The 22,806-nt window shown below is 41.5% G+C and overlaps 1 long non-coding RNA gene across 16 annotated transcripts in view; it reads left to right on the top strand.

The window, feature by feature from the left end:
* LOC101751425 overlaps window positions 1–22,806 on the top strand; it is an 84,503-nt gene that overhangs the window by 7,785 nt on the left and 53,912 nt on the right. For 13 of the 16 annotated variants that reach the window (XR_006931797.1, XR_006931792.1, XR_006931800.1 and 10 more), the window contains exon 2: window positions 5,206–5,360. The exons of the other annotated variants lie outside the window; for them this stretch is intronic. This is a non-coding gene — a long non-coding RNA (uncharacterized LOC101751425). The remainder of the gene's footprint in view (window positions 1–5,205; window positions 5,361–22,806) is intronic. 16 annotated transcript variants of the gene reach the window in all.

Here is a 22,806-nt window from a genome sequence, read left to right as displayed (position 1 = left end):
AAATTTGAAAATATTTCTTGCCAATTTCTTCTTCCCTATGCACAAAACTGCTTTGAATTGGGGTGAAATTTTATTTCTGGTTAAACAATGTTTTATTTCAATATCCATTAAAACTTGCGCAAGTAATGTACAAGAATTCTACTGATGTGTGGATTTTTAGGGAGGTTTTGTGTGTTTTGGCAGAATGGATTTGATGTCACTGGCTGATATTAAACATGTTATTTGTGTTCAATCTGATAGGGTTGTCTGGGTAAAATGTTGTGTTCTTGAGAAGAAGACTTAAATCTGTTTTGAAATTATGCCTATAATGTGATCATGTCTGCTAATATAAAGCAGTTTGGTTTTGTTTAATAATAGCTTTCCATGCATAACATTTCCCATACGCAAGACTCAAAGCTCCTCATGAAAGAGACAAAAATCTCTGGCCTGCTGTGTCCACATGGAAGCCGTAGAGTGCCCAGCAACGTGACTGTGGTCATTGGCCAAGATGGGAATCACCAGGTGGCTGGTGCCTTTTTGATGGGTTTCCTTTCTCTTTAGATGTGGTGTTCTCTCTCAGCTGCACTTAAGAAACACAGTGTTCATCTCAGGGTCCTACATTTGACCATCTTGCTTGGTTTTATCATTGTTTTTCATCCGTGTCCTGGTAGGCTTAGAGGAGTGTGAAGACTGTATGTGTGTTGCTTCTCTGCTTCAGCTGTACGGAGGGCAAATAAACTGGGCTGCAAAGCTAGCACCTGTTAGCTGCCTGTGGCACACTTATGTTCTCTGCTGTGGTTAGTACCTGAGTGTTGCACAAAACTCACTGTGCTTTTCCCAAATGCTTTGTGAGATGCTGAAGTGCTTTTAGCTTCACTTCACTAATGGGGAATTGAGCTTTTCCACAACCAGGGGAGGTAAGGAGTCCCCTTCAGATCTCTGAAGTGGCATAGACCTTTTGCATTATGAAATGATAAATTTCCCTCTGGATGTACCTATTTCTTTCCATAAGGTTACAGAAACCACAGATAGCTTACTTAGACTTGTGCAATTATCTGCTGGTGCTTTGCCTGCCTAGGGAAATTGGACAGGGCTTTCATAGAATCACCGAGGTTGGAAAAGACCTCCAAGGTCATCCAGTCCAAGTGTCCACCTACCACCAGCATTTCTCCACTAAGCCATGTCCCTTAGTACCACATCTAAATGTTTCTTGAACACAGGAACACAGTGGTTTCTTGAACACTTTGATCCTGACTTAGGCATTAAAAGGTAGACTAAGTGAACATCTGTTGTCTTCAGAGAGGTTTCTGCGCTCACCCAGGAAACAGAAAATGTCCTGGCCCCTCTCTTAGCCAACTTTTTGGTTCCTAACCATGATTGTCTGTTCCCCGTCCAGAACTCCCCGTGGGGAACTTTTTGGGAGAGACCTTTGCTGACAGCTGTGGGAGTGTGTTGGAGAGCAGTGTTCACCTCTGCTATTCAAAGTGAGGCTGCAGTGCAAGAGATGTCTCATATGGATCAGGAACTGAATATGAGCTGAATACCAGCTGCCCACCAGTGGGATCGGGCTCTGCCATTAGGGCACATGAAGGCGTCTCTGCAGTGCTCTGTCTGAGCTGTGGCCCTTTGCTGTACATCTGAGCAGCTTTTATATCCATCCTGTGTTGTGGCTGGCGGCAGGCGGGTGCCTAGAGGCAGTGAAGTACTTACAGCCAGCAAAAGGGATGTGGGCACAGTGAATGTGAATTGCTATTATTAATAATAATAATATTAATGAAAAAGCTCCCACAGATCAAGGGCTTTCAAATTAATTATTCCTTGTTACAATATACAGCATGAAAAGAGGCTGCCTAAACCAATAATGGGCTTCTAGTCCTTCCCTTATTAAATTAATTTTGTTTCAGATCTTCAGCTTTCTCCCCATCTGTGCAAGCTTTTTATAAATATTTAAAAGAAGAATTAGAAAGGAAAGATTAAGGGAGAGCAGGAGCTGCAGTGAGCCAGCTGAGAAAAGAGTCTGGAAAGGAAATAACTCATGAGATACTGAAGCATTTTTGAATAAATATCCTTTCATTTTTATGACTATTATAATTCTTTTTCAAATACTCTTATGAGCAGATCCCGCATATCTTGTGCATTTAAATCTCCCATTAACCTCAATGCCACAGTATTCAAAGGACCCAGTCTTGCTTTCCTTGTGCTCAGTGGGACTTTGGATTTGTGAGGAATGGGAAATTGCACCTTTAGAATAATTGAGCCATCTTTTCATCCTAAAACTGATAGTAGAGATGGAAGCTAACCAGGTACTTCTGCATGAACCATAGTTTCATCAAATATGATCATTACCTGGGTTCATCTGAACTACAGCGCGAGCTTTGCGGCTCTCCGTATGGTTGGATATTAATTGTGTTGTCCCCCTGTGCTCGCTCATCTCAGAGCAAAAAGCCCTGCGTGGAGGTCCAGAGGTGACACCTTAGCTCTGTTGAAATGACTGGCAAAGCTCCTACTGACATCAGAGGACTCAGGAAATCACTGCATTCACCTTAGCGCAATTGTACTGCAAAACGTTTGCCCTTGTTGGCCACCTTGAGAACAGAATGCTTTGCCCATTTAGTGGAGACCATTTATTCCAAGTTTGTGAATATGTCTGAAGAACATCAAAAAAACCCAAACCAACCAAAGATCAAATTGTGGGAGATTGTGCTCCAGTTTCTTTGTGTGCTTTCTGCTACAGTTCTCCGCATAATAGCATGATTTATACATGGGTTTCCATTGTTGGCATTTTATTTATGCCACAATTTTGAGCTGATAATTTAAGAGCTTTGTAGTATCTTTTGAAAGCATTACTTAAATGGATCATTAAATTCTCAGTGGCGAATCTTTTTGTCCCCTTCTTAGAGGAATGTCATTTTAGCTGTAAAGTTTATTGCAATTAAAAGGAATTGTTTTGATGGAAGGAGGAGAGAAAACAGTGCAATTCTGTACCTCCCTGTCATGGTTTTTATCAGTATTCCATATCATAATGTCATGCTGTAAGCTATCCATGACCCTCCCTTTATAAATCGTGGTTATAGTTACGTGAACGATGGGCATTTGGATGCCTGGCTGACCCTCTTGTCCATAAATGCAGTAGTGCTGCACACCAGATATGCATCCACAGCTCAGGTTGCTATTTTCCCAGTAGGAAAACACTGCCTGGGGCTGTTCAGGAGCAAGGGGAGCAGGATCTGTCCTGTCCTTACCCAGTGAGCCATACTGCAGGGCCATTGCAGTTGGAAGGGTGGTACAAGTTCATCCTGAAATGGGGAGATGCTGTGAATGCTCCTTGGCAGCCACGTGTCCCTGTTGTGAATCTGAGGGGAACTCCAAGCAATTCCGGGCTCTGCCTGAAAAACAAGTGTCAAATATTTTTCCAAAAATTGTAAATAATTACCTGTTGGGACACTTGAGCTGGGATGTCTGTGTGCCACCAAGTCAATGCAACCCCCAAAACGGCACAATTGCTGGCCATTAAATTGGTACAGATTGGGAATGACTTCTTGGCACAATGTCTAAGCTCCCTGCTGAACTGTTCCAGGGCTTCTGCCCTTTGCTGTGGACCTTCACAGGAACAGGCATTACCTGGAGAGGTGTCCATGACTGGTGCTACGAGATGTGAAATTCCTGTTTTAACACCAGATGAAATGAAAAAATAAAGTAGCAATGAATTGCCCAATGCTAGAGCTCTGACAGTGTAAGCTGTTGTTTGCAGCCCCTCCTCTCTCAATGCGTCACTGAAGTGCGTTTGTTGATTTGGGTACTATGTTTTAAACCACCTTGAAATGTCCATTTGCTTATTTAAAAGTAGAACAGCCCTATAATCTTCAGGGTGAAAAGTTTAGTTATCAGAGGAAAGGCAGATGGTGATAAAGAAAAGCTTGGCAGGGAGCGGGGAGATCTGAGACCTTAGAGAGAAGGTTGTTCAGCATGTTTGAGGGGATGTCTGTGTGTGCATGGCCTTGTTCCTTTTGTCCCTTGAATCCTTACAGTTCATAGCCTTTGTGAGCATGGTGAACCTAAATGACATTTAATGTATAATAAGAAATTATTTTCCTGATCTCGCTCGGGAGTGTGAATTTATTACCGGTCTCAGATGTTTCTTTTCTTCTTTTGTAACTCATTTCAGGGAGGGAGGCTTCTCCTAACAAAATGGAAGTGTTCATTTAAAACTATTTTCTTCTTTCCTCTTTTGCTGGGAATGGGCTGCAGCTGTTAAGAATACAAAAAGAACAGATAAAAACAAGGCTAGCTTCTGTCTGGTGAGAAAAAGTAGAATAAAAATCTTGCCTTTTGTAAAGTAGAAACAAGTACCATGCTTAAAGTCTGCAACATACAACTAAAAAATTGGCCTGGCAGATTGTTCTTAATTTCTATGTTTATATTCTTAGTATATGTAGTAATCACTTCAGCTTGTGTTTCTGTACAACCTTTTCCTTGTAGAATAGCTTTGTCAGAGTCTCCATTCAAAGAGCCTATTAGGTGTTACCTGCTTCTCTTGCTAAGTGTAGAGCTGCAGAGTTAATATCCTGGTGCTACTTCTGCCTGGTGATGACAGAAGAATTAAATAATCACAAACCTTTTCTTTGTGAAAACTCCTGACGTTGAGTTTACTAGCACGTACGGGGTTACTTTCAATATTATTTTGCATTTTTTTTCCTCCTTATCTGCTTCTAAAGTTGCCTTGGAAAACAGGTGGCATTTGTAATCCACTTAACTCATCTCTGCACCAAGCAACCCATAAAGAGGTAATGAAATTAAATGTCTCTTTGGCCATTAGGCCAAATAATAAATGGTTCTGGCTTGCGGAAGGAACAACACTGATCTGAGTTGCTTTAGAGCAGCTAGGAAGACAGGTCCTTTAGAAGCAAATAACTCTTGGAGATCGCTGGGGGCAAAAGAAACTCTCCAGGGCTGCCTCCTTTCAAGGTGTATGGCGTGTTTGATCACTGAGCTGTGCAGGCTGGTGTGATGTGGATACATAAATCTTCATACAACTATTTTCCATCCCCTTTGTAACAGATAATGACCCCAGGGATATTTAGTTTGAAGAAAAGTCATTTTAAAAGAGAGGTTTGATCAAGGCAGATGAAATGGGTCTTCAGTGGGCATAAATTGAAATAAAGGATATTCCATTTAATCATTAGAAAATAACCTATTTTCTGTAATTGTGATCAAACACTGGCACAGGTTTCTTGGAGAGGTTGTGGAGTCTCATCCATGGAGATACTCCAATCCCAAGAGGACAGTCCTGAGCAGCCTACTGGAGGCCATGACCATCATCTGCAGAGGTGCAGTGACTCTGCAATTCTGTGAAACATCCATGGAGTAAAGTGATGAGTCAGGTGATTCTTTTGTAGTATACTTTGGTATAGTTCACAATCAGAAAAAGATGGTGTGAAGGAGAGAAGCACAAGCAAGTTCGGGATTTCCTTCTCTGAGCAGTAGAGTGCTACTCTTTTCATGCTTCTACATGCCTGCAGTACTGGGTGCTAGTATTAAGACTGGGTTAATTAGCTTGTTCAGTAGTGACTATATAAATCCGTGTGTGGTCCCTGTATCCTCTGTTCCTAGAAATAAAACAAGGCTCCTGCAAATTCTGTTCAAGAAAAAAAGAACAGAAAAGGCAAGAAAAATAATGGTATTTTTGAATCTCTTAGCAGCAGGCATTTATTCTGGGCACATACTTGGCTTAGCAGGTGGTATTATTTACTGACCGAAGAACATTACTCAGGATGGCAAGCTATGGGCATTTCAAATCAGAGGAAAACTAATAATAAAGTCTTCCCTGACTATATAGCTCTTCTTTTTAATTTACTGTTCACAGTAGGTGGAGAAGATTGAAATTATAGCGGTGATTAAAAGCAAGCAGACAGAAACTTAGCAAACTAGTTTGACAGTTTCAAGAAATATCCAGTTCTAACTGGAACAAGTCTGAAATAAACTACAGTAACTTGGGTTGGTTGGTGGAAAAGGCAAGGGAGCAAGCCAACACTTCACTAGGCTTCAGTGGGTGGGCTAAGAGCGAGCCAGATGTGGACTTACTGTAACCATGCAAGCTGCATTGAAAATGTCTTGGAATGCAATCAGAGATTAATGATCTATTGTCTGCTCATCTTGAAATGGTTCGCGAAATAGCATGTTGGAGAGACAAGGTCTTGGTTTTCTGAGATGTGTGCTGGAGTTTCAGATTTCTTGCATCTAGTATTCAGTGCATGCAGAAGTTTGTTCCCCTTTGGGTAGCTCGAGCGGATAGTTGTTGTACTAATGGATTAAGTATTGAACGCTTAACACAGTTCTGTAGAAATTGGCATAAGCCCTCAAAGATTAAAAAGAACAGGATTCATCCAGTAAGGTTATTTAAGAAAAAACACACAATTCCATAGCTGAGGGTATCTTTCATAAAATTACAAAAGATAAGGACTGCCCTTTCAAAATAAAATTAACTGACAGCTATGGAAATAGAAAATATACCAAGTAACTCTGCTGTTAGCCTGGCATGGCTCAGTGCAGCGTGTCAGAATTTTCTCTCTCCGCTCATCAAAGACAGTGGGGGGTGCAGGGAATCACTGAGATTGTCAGCCTGACATCCCGGAGGAAGCTGACATGAAGAAATATGCAGCATCTGCAAAAGCCAGATGTATGTCTTATGCCAGCCCTTTTCTAACAGAATACTATTTGAAGAGAAAGAGCTTGTCTGCTGTTGATAGCCTATGAAAGTTCAGTGTGCTGGGGAAGTCAAGGCTCCCACCTGCAGTCCTTCTGTGCCCCAGTGGCAGAGGCCTCTAGCAAAACCCAGATCTGTTATTTCTCCCTGCAGGTCACGTATGTGTGTGTTTCATAGCACTTGTGTTACCTGTGTCAGTGCTTAGAGGAGAGCACATGCTAAGGTGTGCTCACTGGGGACCAACTTATGCTCATGGCAGGGGGATTGGAAGTAGATGATACTCAAGGTCCCCTCCAACCTAAGCCATTCTACGAACCTGAAGCAAGTGCATAACTCTTATGAACTGGAGTGAAAGTGCATCAAGATGTTGGTGAGATTGGGGATTGGGACCTCAGTTTGTCTGCACTGACATGGTGCATGACCTCTCTTGATTTCTCTAACAGTGTGCGTACATCCCCAGCAACTCCTGTTTGATATGCAACATACAGAGCCTTTTTCAACTGCAGAATATTACACTGCAACTAAACTTAAGTCCTCCCATTAATCTAAGGTTTAGAATTCATGATGACAAACCTTATTTAAGCACCTGTGTAAATTTTAACATTAATCATTCTCTAGTGCTTTGACTTAAATACTGGAGCTCCTTGCAATGCCTGACCTCACAATTGTGCTACAATATATTTTTCAGTTGCTTTTATCACAGCAATTTGTCTTTACCCGTCACAGCTCATTGTTTCTGAACACACACGCTGTCAGTAACAGGTAGTCCTTTACTCTGTGACTGGAGAACAAGTTTCAATTGCTAGTGTTTTGTTGAAAAGCTTGATAATACATTATCGTTAATGCATTAATTTCACACTGATAGGCTCCAACTTCTGATCTCTAAATAGGGAAATGCTTTGATGCCATGAAATAAATTCCTGCTGTTTTCCCCCATTTTATAGTTATAGATAGAATGCTGAACAGGAGGACAACATACTCCATTTGAAGTCTGGGATTTCCCAAACTTTTTCCCAGTTTCACTGGTCCATGCCCTGAGTAGTCAGCCTTTTTTCCACAACTGCAAGAACTCATATTCCCAGTCTTCGTTAGCCTCCTCCTTCTATAAAAGGCATTTGTTCTAACACAGCAACGTGGCACTTGCCATCTTTTGCTGATGATATCTCAACACTGATTAAACAGAACACTAATCACCATGGCATGTTCTATCCTGCTGTTCCTATTTGCTTCACACTGCAAATTCCCACAAAAAGTATTTGGCATCTCTTAATTTCTCCCATTGCCAATATTGCTGAGGTTCGTGTACTGCTGAAATCCAGCTGTGAAGGACAATTATATGTGAACATGAATTACTTTTAATTTCTAGATTTTAATTAGGTGGTTAATTACTTATGACCATATTGTATCATTGGTGACATTTCAATTTTTAAGATAATTACACAAGGATATGGAGCTAGAGAATTATTCTTTACAGTTCTGTAAGTCTTGCTGTCGTTGTAACACAGATATGAAATAGAGCATCATAATTCTGAACACTTCAATTTCCATAAGTTAAATAACCATTGATTGTTTAGTGAAGTTATTTGATATTTCCAGAAGGACTCGTGGTAACAAAATAGATTGTCTTATAGATGGCTGTCAGAGGGCAGAGTAAACACATATTGAATTTATCTGTACTCTGGGTTTTTAATTTAGCTCCATAGAATGCTATTTTGTTGGCTAAATTACATAATCTATGAAGGGTCCATAGCCAAGGTAGTAACAAGTAGAAATTGTAGTCATAACAATAAAACAAAAGAGCGCACTCCAAATCTTAACAACTCTCTCCCTCCACCCCAGTTTTGGTATATTAACCAGGTAATCTTGAAAGGTGAGATATATCCCTTACAAGTGGAACTGTGTAGATGGTATATAATTAGAGAACAGTACGTGCTAACCACAGCTTAAAGATGTGGGCTGCAGTGCATAGGTATCTGTGTATTAACTTTTTAATGCTAATGTTTTGGTGGCTGTCCTCTGTCTCATTTAAGCTTGTGACATGGCTGTTCAGATGGAGGTCAAGCTTATCTCATAATGATTTTTCTTGTTTCACCTCAACTTATTTCTGTTCTCGTTTTCCACTCAGATCAATTTCCACCTGTATTTTCAAATGCCAGCAAGTTTTTACAAGTGATTATTTTGCTGCTCTTTTCTATTCTAGACACAATTAATTTGTTGGTTAGCGTTGGTTAGCCTTAAGATTGATTTCCAAAGAAAGCAAACGTTGTTGTATTGTGCATTTCCTGCCTGCTCACAGCTTCAGATTCTGCTGACAGCTTTTAACAAAGTTAGGCTCTAAGTTATGGTGTCAAATTTAATGATAATTGACAGTCATGTGAGAAATATGGGTATCTAAGTGGCAGAAAGTTTTCAAGTTTTGTTAGGAGCACAGCCTTGGGAAAAGAGGGAAAAATAAAAATTGTTTAAGAGATCAGGTTTTATTATTCTGATATTCATGGAATAATTTGTATTTTATTTTTTATTTCACTTAAAGATCACTTTGATTGCTAGATAAATCTTGTATTGTCTTTATTTGGGTGAAATTTAATATATCCAGCCTTTGAAAAATGTTCTTTTAGTCTTTATTTCTGCTTCAATCCCACTTCAAACTATTGCCCCTGGGACTGAATCCCTATGGTTATTTATTCCTTTATCTGACTGCTTAAGATAATCACCAAATACTTGTTGTACCTGCCAGTTTGAGGCACGGAGTGAGAACGACTGTTCACTCAATATACACCATCAAACAGCCACCAGATGCCAGGAACCATCCATCACTTGGGACTTGGGCTGTGTTAAAATCCATAACCTTGAACATAACGAGTGTGTTGTCTGTGTCCTTGTTTCAGACTGCTTTGCTTTGGGAAATGCAAATGTTCACCTACATTCCCAGTATTCTTGTTTAAATTTGAGTTTTAGCTGATTAGAACTGCTAAGAAGCAGAACTGCTAAGCCAAAGACTGTTTGGTCCTACCTTCTTCTTTCTCCATCAGTATTCACCTACTAATAAATACTGAAATCTAGTTTGCTGCTGTTGCTACAATACCCACCCCTCACTACAATGACAGAAAACACTTCTCCTAACCCATGATGCGGGTATGTGTGGACAAGAGGGTTTCCTCATCTCTTGTTTGGAGGAGTTGTAGGATACATGTGTGTGCCTTGGAGAAGGGCAGAGATAGAAGCTGTAGAAGAAGATTGCCGAGCCCTGGTTAGGAAAGGATGGGAGTGGAAGGCAAAAAAAAAATGTTTCCTTTTGATTCCTCTGCTTTCAGGGAAGTGGACGTGGTTCTTCTGAATGTTTAACCTCAAGTGTTTTGCTCTATATCCTTTCTAAAGGAGTGTGATCTCATGAATGGAAAGCTTTGGTTATAGCAGGCTCATTTGTTGAAATCTGGCTTAGTCTCTTTCCATGGAACAGTAGGATGCAGTGGTGATGCCATGGAACTGAGGTGAGCACAGAGGGCTTATACTGTGGACTCGTTAAGAGCTTTAATCTTGTGTACATGATGTTCCGTCAGCTGGAGAGGACTGCAGACTCCCAGCTGCATTGTCCAGAGACTACTTTCTCTACTACTAAATAGACTACTGATAATGCACAGATTTGGTGGTGTTCATTTGTCACCTTTTATTTCCATTTTGAAGATTTCTGTCCTGATCATGAATCTTGGTCTGCATTCACAGACCAGTAGACCTGATATAGAGTTGCAGGGTGGTTGTTGGGAAATGTGTTCATTGTTTGTATCTTTTCTGAAGCTGAATTTGGAGTTCTCAGGTTGTGTGCATGGCAGAATCATGTTGCTGTGGAACTGCATTATGAATATGAATGCTTTGTGTGAAATCGTAAATAGTGTGTTTTGGTGTGGATACATTTGTATGGGAAACAAAACTTACGTTGACAACTCAACAGACTGTGCTAGTAACAGCACCTTCTGTGCAGGACAGGTGCAGCAGTGCAGCAGAAGGATGGTGTTTTGAACCTCCTGCGGCTCCTGTCTTGCTGTCCTGCTTGCTGCTGTTTTGATTCCTTTTGTGAAGACATCATGGAAAAATGTTAAGCAGTTGTGGTTGGAAAAGGCCTTTGGAGATGATCCAGCCCAACCCCTGCACATAACAGGGCTCACTGAAAGGTGGTAGCACTCAAGACCTTGTTCTGTCAAGTTCACCTTCTCCGAAGGTGGAGATGCCATAGCTTCCCCAAGCACTCTACTTATGGTAACCACTTCACCAGTCCTTGAGTGAAATCTTCCACTGAGAGATCTCTCCTCTTTGGATTGCAAAAATTAGTTATTTTTCATTTCTCAACCTCTTCACATGCATGGCTTTCCCATGTGTTGCTATCTTAAACCTGTTGTTCAGTGGTCCTTAATTTACAACCAGAGCTGTATGGGCAGAGCCAAACAATGCAGATACAATGGAGGTGGATACAGGAACCTCTGTGATAAAGAGGCATATAAAGTTCTTGTAGTGTATGAGCCTTCTGAGGACCATGGATGCTGATGTCAGCACCTGAATCCTATGCTGGGATGTTTTACTCTGCCTTTCAGCACAGCAGAACTGATCAAGTCAACTGCCCCTTCCAGTGGACGTAAGTTTTGTCAGGGTATCTTATCTTGAAATTCTCTTGTTTAGATATATTAAAATGAAACACTTGCTGTCCTCATAAGAGACATAGTCACAGGTTTTGTGCTTAGCTATCTCAAGTATAGATGTGTACAAATGTTTCTATGGCATGAGAAAGACATTTCAATGTTGTTTTTTCCTCTGTTGAGAGGGCAGGAAATGGAAATGTAACTAAATTTTGACAGAAGAATGTATGAAAGATTAAAGCTGGCAATGCATTTGGAACCTGGAATTCCAGTGCACTGATCTGACTAAGTTTCTCATGATGTAGTGTGATATTAAATGGAATTGTTTTGTAGTGACAAATTGCCTACAGGAGCCTGTAGTTCAGGATTTCTTGTCCCTGTGGGTTTGGTGCTATGTCGAGGCAATACTGCTTGTCTCACCTCAAAGTCTGCATTGTAGTGATGGCTTTTTTATTTTCTCAGAGGTTGGCAAGGGATGAACTGCCTCTGGGAGAAAGCTGTTTTCTGGAGTACTGGACCCGTAATGTGAAGGTTTGTTACACAGCTACGAAATAAAATGTTTGGGGCAGTTGTTTTCTGTTTGGTTTTCAGATGGCCCTATTCAGCTGTAAATGTAACAATTCCTTTAGAGCTCGCAGTGGGAAAAATACAAAGACAAATTATTACGTTGTGGAAGAAAGAAGTCTTCATTTTTATTAAAAAAAAAAGTTTCATTAAGAAAATTGCCAGCCATATCAATGGACGTGCCATGGAGGCACACTCAGCTTTACAGTCCAGCTGTTAGGGTGCAAAGCCAATTGTTTTTTTTAGGATGATGGTTTTATCTCCACTATATACACCTAGTCAGAACTTGGTGAAGTTATACTGGTTTTCCTGCCTAAAATTTCTATCTGTAGAAGAATGCGGTGGTAACTCTACTGCCTTGCCTACTGAGATCCTAAATTCTTCCGTCCAGACTTCAAACTGAGGACAGTGGGGTGCTGAACACTGCTGGATCCTTCCTAGATCCTTAAAGGGGAGAAGTAAATGGTGCGTAACGTGCATTAAATGTCTGAGACTGAACGTGGGTTACAGCTGTCTGAACAACTGGGATTGTAGCTTGCTTAAAGCCAGCCCAGTGGATGATGAAGCAGGTACAGCACCTCCAAAGTGTAACCAAGTGGCAAATCAACTTGAGTATTTCCAGTGAACTGTCAACACACGGTCTGCAAGCACAAGTTATTCGTGAATAATTTTGTGTAACAAATACATTGCAGGATTTCACGAAATGTTCAAAGGGAGATGAAAGGTGAAATGCAGTGAATAAATTATTCATAACAAATTACTCACTAAGCTCTATTCATCACTGAGATGAGACAGAATTATTGACTGGACATGGAAACAAAATTTAATTTCAGAGAGATGATATTAAAATACCGGTATGCCAGTGTAATTATGCTGTGACCGTAAAGGCTTTACTATTCTGCAGTAAAACATGCCTTGGGTACTGCTGCAAGATTGATATTCTCCAGGACTAGTACACAGGATTTTTCCTTTAGCTCCATAATAGAATTTAGGTATTCTATTGATCTGTTCCTGTAGTGAGATAAATTTTTGTGTATTTCCTTTGCCAATAATTTGCTAAAAAGCAAATACTGTGCTCACAGCTGGGTAGGATGAAGAGTGGTTATACTGGAAGTGGTACAGATGTTGGGATTATCCATTCTTCTTTATGCTTGGATGGCAATCTGAAGTGCCTTAAATGTTCCTGTGATGTGAGATGGGGGCTATCTTCTCTTATCACGTGGATTTTCCGTATGTAAGCATTTGGGTTGTGCTTTAGCTGTGATTGCGTGCACAGATGTGAATCTTATGGCATCAGGTTGAGAAACAGCTGAAACGTCACCTCCTGTGCTACTGCTGTAGTTGCTATGAGCAGTGGAGCTAGATGGGTATTGTGACTGCATTCTCTTTTTTCCAGGCATGGGGATAATTCCTCAGTCAGCCCCTTTGGTTTTTGAAACATTTTCCTCAATTTGATTTTTAAGCCTCAAAATCAATACTTATGTCTACCACAGTCTGCATATGGTTATTTATTATTAACATGCCAGTAGTGCACCAAGTCCTATGTAAAATTGATGTCTCGTGTTATGAGCTACATTTGTACAAAAAGACCTTGTACTTCCTTCAATTGCACTTCCTTCAATGGCACATTCTGTTCACGGGCTTGTATGCTATTGCAGTTCTGTTAAGCCATTAGTGAATTCAGGCATGAATTCCTTCCTTGCTCTCTCGTTTGTCCATCCTTATGCTGTGAACTCCTTGATGCAGGGACTGTCTCTGGGATCTGAACCATTTCTGCTGTAAACAGCAAGTACATGGGGTCACAGAAGGGTGCTCTTGTTCTTCCATCGAACTCATTACCCTGGGGATGGAACATGAGATGAAATAAACGAGTTGCCTGACATTTGCACTACAAATGTAGTGTTTGAGTCAATCCAAACTTGAAACCATTGGAGTACTTTCCTATTCTTTTTACTTGTCCTGGGCTTATTTTCAAAATCCTGTAACAGAACGGCTGTTTAGTCACTGCAGATGAGCACATTTTAGTTTGTACTGGAAGGCCCAATTTGTTCCACCCCAGTTAAAGACATTGGCCTAAAAACAGGAGAGGGTCACAAGATTTTGTGCAGCGGCGTTTTTGATTCTGCTGTACTGGCTGTAGCTTTGGCTTTCGTTACTGAATTGCTTTCACTTATTACTTACAGCCTTTCAGCATAAAGGAAGGCTTTTCAAAATGCTAATAAAAGCATTAGTGCTCCATCATCATCATCTTGCAGAAAACAATGTCTAGAGCAATCTATCTCCTTCTAAATCTTTAGAGAAACAAAATTTAAACTCATTTTGCCAAGGCCAAATGTCAATCATAAGAAAAAATCTATATGAAATTTTAATTGCAAGATGTTCAGTGCAAATTTAATGAGTGAAATAAGAGATCTGAGAATTCAAGCATGCTCAGCTCATGCATAATGTTGACTTAAATTGGCTCTCTAGAGGTGCAGGGAATTGCGTTTTTAGAATTTACACACTGATAGAGCAAATGTACTGGGCCCTGTAGGTTAAGGTCATAAATCAGAATCACTTAACTGCCTTTGAGTGATTGCTACGGACTATAATGGTAGGGAGAACTGGCTTCAGCTACAAGTGATTACTCTGCTTGGATTATTGAAATGCTACTCAATATTCATAAATCAGTGATCATTAATCCCCCAAATAGTTCCTGTCAGGTTTCTAAATAAATTTCCTGCTAGCTAATTGAGATTGAAGGAGACTAGCATGCACTGGTTCAGAATTAGGACAAATGAGCTGCTTTGCCTACCTAGGATCAGAAACACATCTGTGGGGGAAATTGAACTGTACTGAGTACATGTGTGGCTGCTGAAATTGTCACATTTAAGCTGTTAACCAGAGAAACCTTTCTTCGCAGGTTTTGCCCTCATTAATTACAATGACTATAAACACTTTTCTTTTAATGGTGAAGATATTTGTGCACTACACATCAAAAGCACAGAGGGCAAATACGTGGGATGTAGAACTGTGCTGGTGCGAGATGCTCGTTGTTATCTTGAAATTAAAATGCTGAACTTTGGGATGTAATTGGGAAGTTTGAGTTCTGCAGAAGTTCTTTACCTGCACGTATTCCTAGTTTGACTTGGCCCTGGGGAAGCCACATGTGCCCACAAAGCCCCCTGCTTGTTCCATGGTCCTGGTGCCCACAGGATTCCTGGCTTTTTGGCTGCACTGTTGGAGCGCTGCTGTTGCAATGGGCCTGGAAGACACTTTTAATTATTACTGTGTAAGTGCTGCTCTTCTGTCATTATTTCCCTCTTTTCTGCCGTTCATTTCAGTAATGCGCAAACCTCCTTTAATAGGGGAAAAATAAAGGAGAAACAAGGAAATTTTTCTAAAAAAGCCAGTGTTTAGTTGAAGGGCAGGAGATTAATTAAAGTGGTATTTATAGGTGCTAGGGCTCGCAGTGACCCTACTCAATTCTCATGACGATGTAAAATATCAAGTCACTGAAGAAAGGAAAGATGCTGGTGCCTTGTAGTGATCTCAGAATATCTCTTGCTAATAGGATTTGTGAGATGATGAATTTGAGAGGCAGGATTTATTTTTTCCTATTTCCTTTTTTGAATGGAAAACTTAAACCAGAACTGATGCTTATCTACATTCCTTTCATATCAGGACCACCAGAGCTGCAGGCAAGAAGCTAATTGTATCAAAAAGCCATACTTAATTTGACAAAGAGGAATTATTTTTGAAACATGTATGGAAGGATTAAACAGTGTACTTAAGAGTAAGCGTACTTGTATTGCTGCTGCAACGTATCCTTTTATTGCTGTCAACACTGACAGAGACGTTAACATAAGTCCTTTATCTTTAATTGAAACTACTACTGCATTTAAAGTTGACGATGTGATGGAGCAATTTGAGGGAAAAATCCTCATCTTCCGTCTCTGCCTCATTGCTGTTCCATCAGAATTCTCCAGCTGAAGCCTTCCTGAGCTGGCAGCTGTGTTAAAATGCAAATGGTGGTCCCATTAGGCAGCTACACCTTGGGGTGGTGCGTACACGCTCATTTACTTGACATCAGCTATGCACTGAAGCGAGCTTTTAAATGCAGGCAATCCAAGCTGCAGTGCCTTGTGCTGTGAACGTTTTTGCCTCTTACTGCAGGTGCTTCCACATAATAAATGACCCCAGAAATGTTTATTGAGTATCATTTGTTAATTACTTTGACTGGTGTATCAGTTTAGTTAGTGGTAATAGATCACAGAGCCATAGAATCACCAAGGTTGGAAAAGAACTCAGTCCAACCTCCACCTACTACCAATATTTCCTCACTAAACCATGTCCTGTACTATAATGTCTAAATGTTTCTTGAACACCTCCAGGGATGGTGACTCCACCACCTCCCTGGGCAGCCCATTCAAGCACCTGACCACTCTTAGTGTTGCCTGCATTCAGATAAAGTTGCTTTAGATTTCACTTTGCAGTTGAAATACAGAGCAAGAGATGCCTGGTAGGCAATGAGCAGTGAGCCAGCACGTGGGAGTTATTGATTTCTCCTGCAGGTGCTGTACAGACATAGCTCAGCATGTCGCAGTCTGTAAAATTCTTCTGCCATGCACTGTGATTTAATTTCTTTTCCTTAAAGCCATGTTGATGTATCTGAGCAGGCCTCCATGGCTGGTGTTTGAAATAAGGTGATGACAGCTTCTTTAGTAAAGCCAAGTTGGTACTGCAACGGGGTGGGACTCAATTGCTTTATTATGTGGTAAGTATGCAGCGCATCATCTGCATCCTTGTTCCCCAGGGGAGCAGGGGGAGTGTTCAGAAGCAATGAACTTCATCCAGGCAGACCCTGGTGGCTACAGTTCTGATAGGAGAGAAGGTAAACAGGTGGATAGCAACGTGCAGGGATGGCTTCTGTGGACGGAGCACAGTTGATGAGTTTGCTTCCAAGCTTGGCTTAACAGACCTGGCAGCAGCAGGTCTGCGCAGAGTATCTGAACAGAAATAGGAAGGCAGAACTCTTGAGGGCCTTGCATTTTCTGGATGGTCTAAATGCCAGTAGGCAGAGCAGAGCTGTGCAAAGGCAGCCAGCAGGTAGGAAATGGAACTCAGTTCATCCAGCCTTGGTGTGTGGCGTTGAGCTCTGTTGTCATGGCTAGCTTGATAGAAGATTCACTAAATTCAGCCATCTCTTGTCTCCCTCCCCTGCGCCCTGTTCAAACACACAGACAGTGTCTCAACACGGAGAAGCAACAGTGTTTTGTGTTGGTTTTTTTTCAGCCTCATACTTAAGCATTTTTATATTTGGTTGGAACAGAAGGCAAAAATGATGATGACATTGCAAAGACTGCCCAGCTGTTTGCCTGCGCTAGCTTTTCCACGTGAATAGCTCCAAACTGCTGTTTGCAATTACTTATTCATTCTTGAACCTTCTGGTACACCTGCAGCTACCAGTATCTGACCCCAAGGACTTTGTTATTATTTTTGTTCCCATTGCTTTGCCTCCAATTCTTAATTCCCTTCTCTGTAGTGGTGGTTTTTCTCTAAGAATAAATGCACTGGTTCTGTAGAGCTCGGCATCAAAGGGGAGCACATGCTAAACTGAAACCATGATGTTTTTGTGTCTGCATTTTTCATGCTGGTTTACCAGTACTTCCTTTTTGTACTGTGAAAACTGATGGTGAAATGATAAACAGGCAAACCTTGTTGTGGCTCATTAATAGTCTAATCTGATTGTCATGCCAGATTCTCTAATCCTGATCCAAATTTTGTCTGTTGATTTAATTAGGTTTTTCATTTGTTCCTGGCAAATCTCTGGCTCTTGGAGTTGCTAGGCTGGCTCTTGAGACTGATGAGGTAGAATGATCCATACGTTTCCTAGTGGCTTTAAACAGAAACATCTGTCGGGAAGGAACAATTTGTTGGCTGAGTGTAGCAGTAAGTAAACTTGCATCTGACAGCACTGCTCTTGCTTCTGAGTGACTTAAGTCAGTGAGAAAAGCTACTAGAGACTGTGGAGCCAGCAGAGAGCATGTCTCTGCCAGGGTGTGTAGGAGGCACTGAGCTCTCTGCAATCTTCACAGGGAAACTGAAAGGCCAGACAGACCCCAGATGTGTTTTCATTTCTTGCCCATGTTTCCTTCTCCTCTATTGTTGGAGAGGAGGCTTTAGCAATGTACCTGCATTGTCTTCCTTCTGACTAAGATTAACTTCAGAAAATGAATTTAAAGTCGCTGGGGATTTTTGGTGAGCTGTGAAGATGTGAGTTCAAATCCTGTCCTGAAAGTATTCAAATGCTCTCCTGTAAGTTAGTGTCTAAGATTAGAATGCAGATGGCTTAAGTAAAACTGATCTGGAAGGAGGGTACACTTGTAGAGTGTGTATATGAGAACTAAATGCACACATGAATACACAGACATTTAAATACAGCCAGCAGCTTGTTTTCTTTTGTCACCTTATGCTGCATTTTGCTGGTCATCCCCAAACAGAGTGGTTTCAAAAGCAAAGTTAGCTCCTCAGCACTGACTACCACCATTGAAGGCAGGGGCAGCATTTCCCTGATTGAAGAGAGGCACTGCAGCAATGAGAGTCAGAACATTCCTGTCCACAGGCTCCCAAGAGGACATCAAGAATCACCAGGTAGAGGTCTTTACCTTGTGGATTCTTTTAAAAACAAACTGTGGACATTGGCCTGTTCACGAACCTTCACAGAAATGCAAATCCTGCAATTTCCTTGTAATCTTGTTTGCTGCAGATGCATTACATTGCATTACAGCCATCCACTGGGCAGCAGCTCTTCTGGCCCAGCTGCGGTGTATGCAGTAGCATGGGAGCACCTCCTGAGCAATGACAATGAAGAACTGCTGGGAAAACAAAATGCTGCTCCTCTGGCGTTGAGCCATGAGCCAACACAGTCTTGCTGAACGCAGAGAGAGGAGCTGCCTGTGTGTACAGCCCTCACCAGCCAGAATGGTTTGCAGGGGGGTGACTGGGCAGCTGTTGGGACAGTGACAATATCCAAGCACTCTATTACACGCTGGAGGAGCCACGCTGATCTCCTACTCAAGGCAAGGTAAATTAAGATTGAACAGGACCCCCTGGAGATGGTCTCTCCATGAAATATTTTGGGTGGGGGAAGCTGACAGCTACCACCTCCATCCCATGGGCATGGGGTTGCCTTCCTCACCCAGGAGACCCAGGGCATGAGCAGTGTATGGGTCGGCTCTGTGTCATCCCTGCTGCAAGCTGGGCAGTGGTTTAGCCTGGGGCTCTGGAACAGACAGCACTGTGCAGAGCAGAGCCTTTCTTTGAGCAGGGGGACTGTAGCTGAAAGTGTGCTGGGCTGGGACAGGGCAAGGCCTGGAGCACCACTAGTGATGACTTCTGTCATTTCTTGATGTTCTCCTGGCAGTTGGTTATAGAATCATTAGGGTTGGAAAAGACCTTTACAATTAACAGGTCCCACCATCAACCCACCCTCACCATATCAGTGACCACATCTCTCAGTGCCACATCTCCATGGATCTTGAACACCTCCAGGGTCAGTGACTCCACCACCTTCCTGGGCAGCTGTGCCACTGCAGCACTGCTCTTTGGAGAACAAATTGTTCCTGATATCCAACCTGAATGTCCCCTGGAGCAATGTAAAACTGCTACCTCTCACCTATCACTATTACCTGGCAGCAGAGGCCAACCCTTGCTTGCCACAACCTCTGTTCAGGCACTCAGAGAGAGAGATGAAGTCTCCCCTGTGCTTCCTTCTCCCATGCTGGACAATCCCAGTTCAAGCTGTCTTGCACATAAACCTGAGGATCTCGCACTGATCCTACATAAACAAAATAATAATGATAAAAATGCTTGGCTTTTTTTTATCTCAAAATTAAGAATTCCGCATTTGTGGCTGTTGGAGTGATGTATATAGCATATACAGTTTATTCCAGTCTTCAAAATCTGTTCCAGGTTTATGGGGGAGGTGTTGTTATGCTGTACTTTCTAGCTCATACTTCACACAGAGGGCATGAATTCTAGAGATAACAGCGATGTGTGAAGCAAAACTGTGCAGTTAAGTTGTCTGAATTTCACTTTGTATGAAAACTTAGATGTAGCTTGAGTATGAACCTTAAATGTTTCTGCTCCAAATCATGAAGGTTGAAAGTTGTCCTTGAAAAGTGGCAAATGCATTTTGTTTTGTTTGTTCCATTTCATGCAGTACAGGGACTAATCTCTGCTGAGATAAAATTCTTTTGAGCTGAGGTGGCTGAAGTTACAAGGGCACCAGTTTTGAGTGGTAATGACCAAATGGTTCGACAGAAACAACAGAATTGTCCCGAGTGTTTTTAATGAGAATAAGACTTTCAGTGTCATACGCTGGGAAGAAATCTTGTTCATGTCCACTTTCCAGTCCTGTCTCCAGGCACAGAGGCCCCTGGTTTGATTTAAATGATGTCTAGTTAACGAGCTCAGTTGTGGTTTGCACTGCGTGCTTCAGTCCAGGCAGTGATTTTTACATCATTCTACACTAATGGCATGTTTTGTCTTTTAAATTTTTGTAGCTGTTATGAAGAGGGGGAGGAGAACTGGTAAAAATGGATGGTGCTTATATGTTCAATATTAGATTCTCCTTAAATGTTCAATTATCGCTCATGAGAGACTGCACACGCACAAAAAGCAGATGTTATTTTAATGTGTAAATCAATAAAGCTGCCTTGTTTTTTCTGGTTTTGTTCCAGTATTGATGGGATTTGTAAAAGTCTTTTCAGCAACAACATCCTGTCTATCTTGGGTTTTCAGTAGGAAGGAAGAATCGATTTCTTTGAGAAGAGTTTAAAACAGATGTGATCAGTGATTCTGAAAGCAGAGATTACTCCAAGTATTGATGGCCTCCAACGAGGGCCTTGTATGCTTCTGGAGTGTGTGCTGGAGCCAGCTGTGAGCAGTACTGTAGTATTAAGCACAGCTGGCCTGAGAAGAGGGGAACCAAAGGCTTATGAAATGCACTGAGCCATGCCTTCTGACCTGAGACTTCCTCAGCCTTTTGACTTTTTAGTCAAAGTTAATACTGTTTGGGAGAGAGGGGAGGAAATAGTGGCAATATCAAAGAGTTTGAGGGTATTGGGAATAGAAAGAGGGGAAAAAATACAAACCGAAACAAACACGTTAAAATTAATTTTTCTCTTGGTTATGCATGATGGCAAATTGTGCTGTGGAACAACCTGCCACCCTCAGAAGTAAAAGGAAAAGGCATCTGTACAGAGGAGCCCCAGGATGACTGCGTGGGGGGGAATAGCTGTTCTCAGTAAAAGGGACTATAATGATTATATTTCTAGAATGATTGAGACTAATAAATGTTGATATGAGAAAGAAATGATCCTTTTTTATTGGTCCATTGAGGAAGGCTATAATTTTTTTATGTTCAAGCTCTGATCAGAAATTGAAGTGACATATGGAATCAGAATTGAAATACAGCTCCGTGGAATACTTTGTCAGTCGGAAAAAATAGTATATGATAAAGCTGCTGAATTTTTGGCATGGATTACTACACCATCTTGTGAGCAGTGGTGAGAGACATTTACGACCTGGTTTCAGCAGCCTTGTGCTCTGAATGAATGGAGAATTTCGGATAACTGCATTTCCCTTTCCTGTTCCAAGTACGTTTGGGTATTCTGCAGGGTTTTTAGTGAATTGAACTGTATTCAGATAGATAGAGTCATTACTTAGCTGCTCGGAAAGATAATTCCTAAGAATGTGAAATTAGGGTGAGATTCATTCTTCTGGAAATGTAGAGCTCTTAAACCTATCAGATTTTTCAGGCTATTTCCCCTCTTGGATCCATCGCGTGTTTGAGAAGTATAAATATCCTCCAGCCTGAACAGGAATGCCCTGAGCTGGGGCTCAGGAGGCTCTGCGTTCTGATCTCTCCTGACTGCTGTCTCTATTACTGTGTGCTTTTATTTCAAGTAACACAAAGCTGAGACCCAAAGATCTCCTATCTCCATGAAGACTGTGGTCAGATATGTTGGCTGCTAAAATCAAAACCTTGATGTTACACAATTCTGCCTTGGGTAGCAATTTCAAATGAAATCCAGGTATATTGCATGACACAAACATCTTACTTGCTTTTTTATATTGCATCTCAAGAATATGCCCATCTAAATCAGCCCTCCAGGCTTTCTCTACATGTAATAATACCTGGTGTAGTTCCATTTTTATTTCAGCTTAAACCAGGCTTTCATTTTTGAAACAATTATGATGCCTCAGTTATCGCAACAAACAGATCCCATTGCTTGGACCCATTGCACATCGTGACTACCGCAGCAAAGAGCGTCTGCTGTCTTAATGTGTTGAAGATGTTTCCATTTCTTGCCATCTTGATCAGACTCCAAACACATGTTTAAGGGGGAAGGGTGTTCCTGTTGTCCCAGGGCTCCAAGTTTTTCCTGAAGGCTCACCCTGCCCCTCAGCTTCTCCTTGACCTCAGGCCAGCTGTCCAACCTCTGTACCAGTTTTCCCCATGTCGTGTGCCTACCTTTGTAAGGCATGCTGAAGTCTGCAGATGACAGTACTGTTCTGTCTTTAACTACTGGTGAAAAACAAGTGGCAGATTCCTTGGTAGCTGCAGTTGATGAGAGAATGAGTTCATCCTGTGCACTGCCTCCTGGATTAGGGAAATGTAAGAGGTGTGTAGCCCTCTGACCTTTGTAGTGCTCCAGCTGCAGCCCTATTAAATGGCATCTGGTCCTGTTGCCTTCTGCAGTTATTAGTACTTGCATTAGATTTGTCCAGGCACTTCACCTAATTGTTATGGACTCATTTGGAGGAAACTTGCTAACTTCAGCTAACTGTAACCAGGTCACTGAAGCACATCTTGATGCACTGTTACTAATACTTTCTTTTGATAAGAGTTTTATTTCATTGATTGCAAAGAAATTAGTTTTTCCT

Source organism: Gallus gallus, chromosome 19 (genome assembly GCF_016699485.2).
Source record: "Gallus gallus isolate bGalGal1 chromosome 19, bGalGal1.mat.broiler.GRCg7b, whole genome shotgun sequence".
NCBI classification, from domain to species: domain Eukaryota; kingdom Metazoa; phylum Chordata; class Aves; order Galliformes; family Phasianidae; genus Gallus; species Gallus gallus.
The sequence above is the reverse complement of the archived record's forward strand: the minus strand, read 5'-3'. Positions and strand labels throughout refer to the sequence as shown.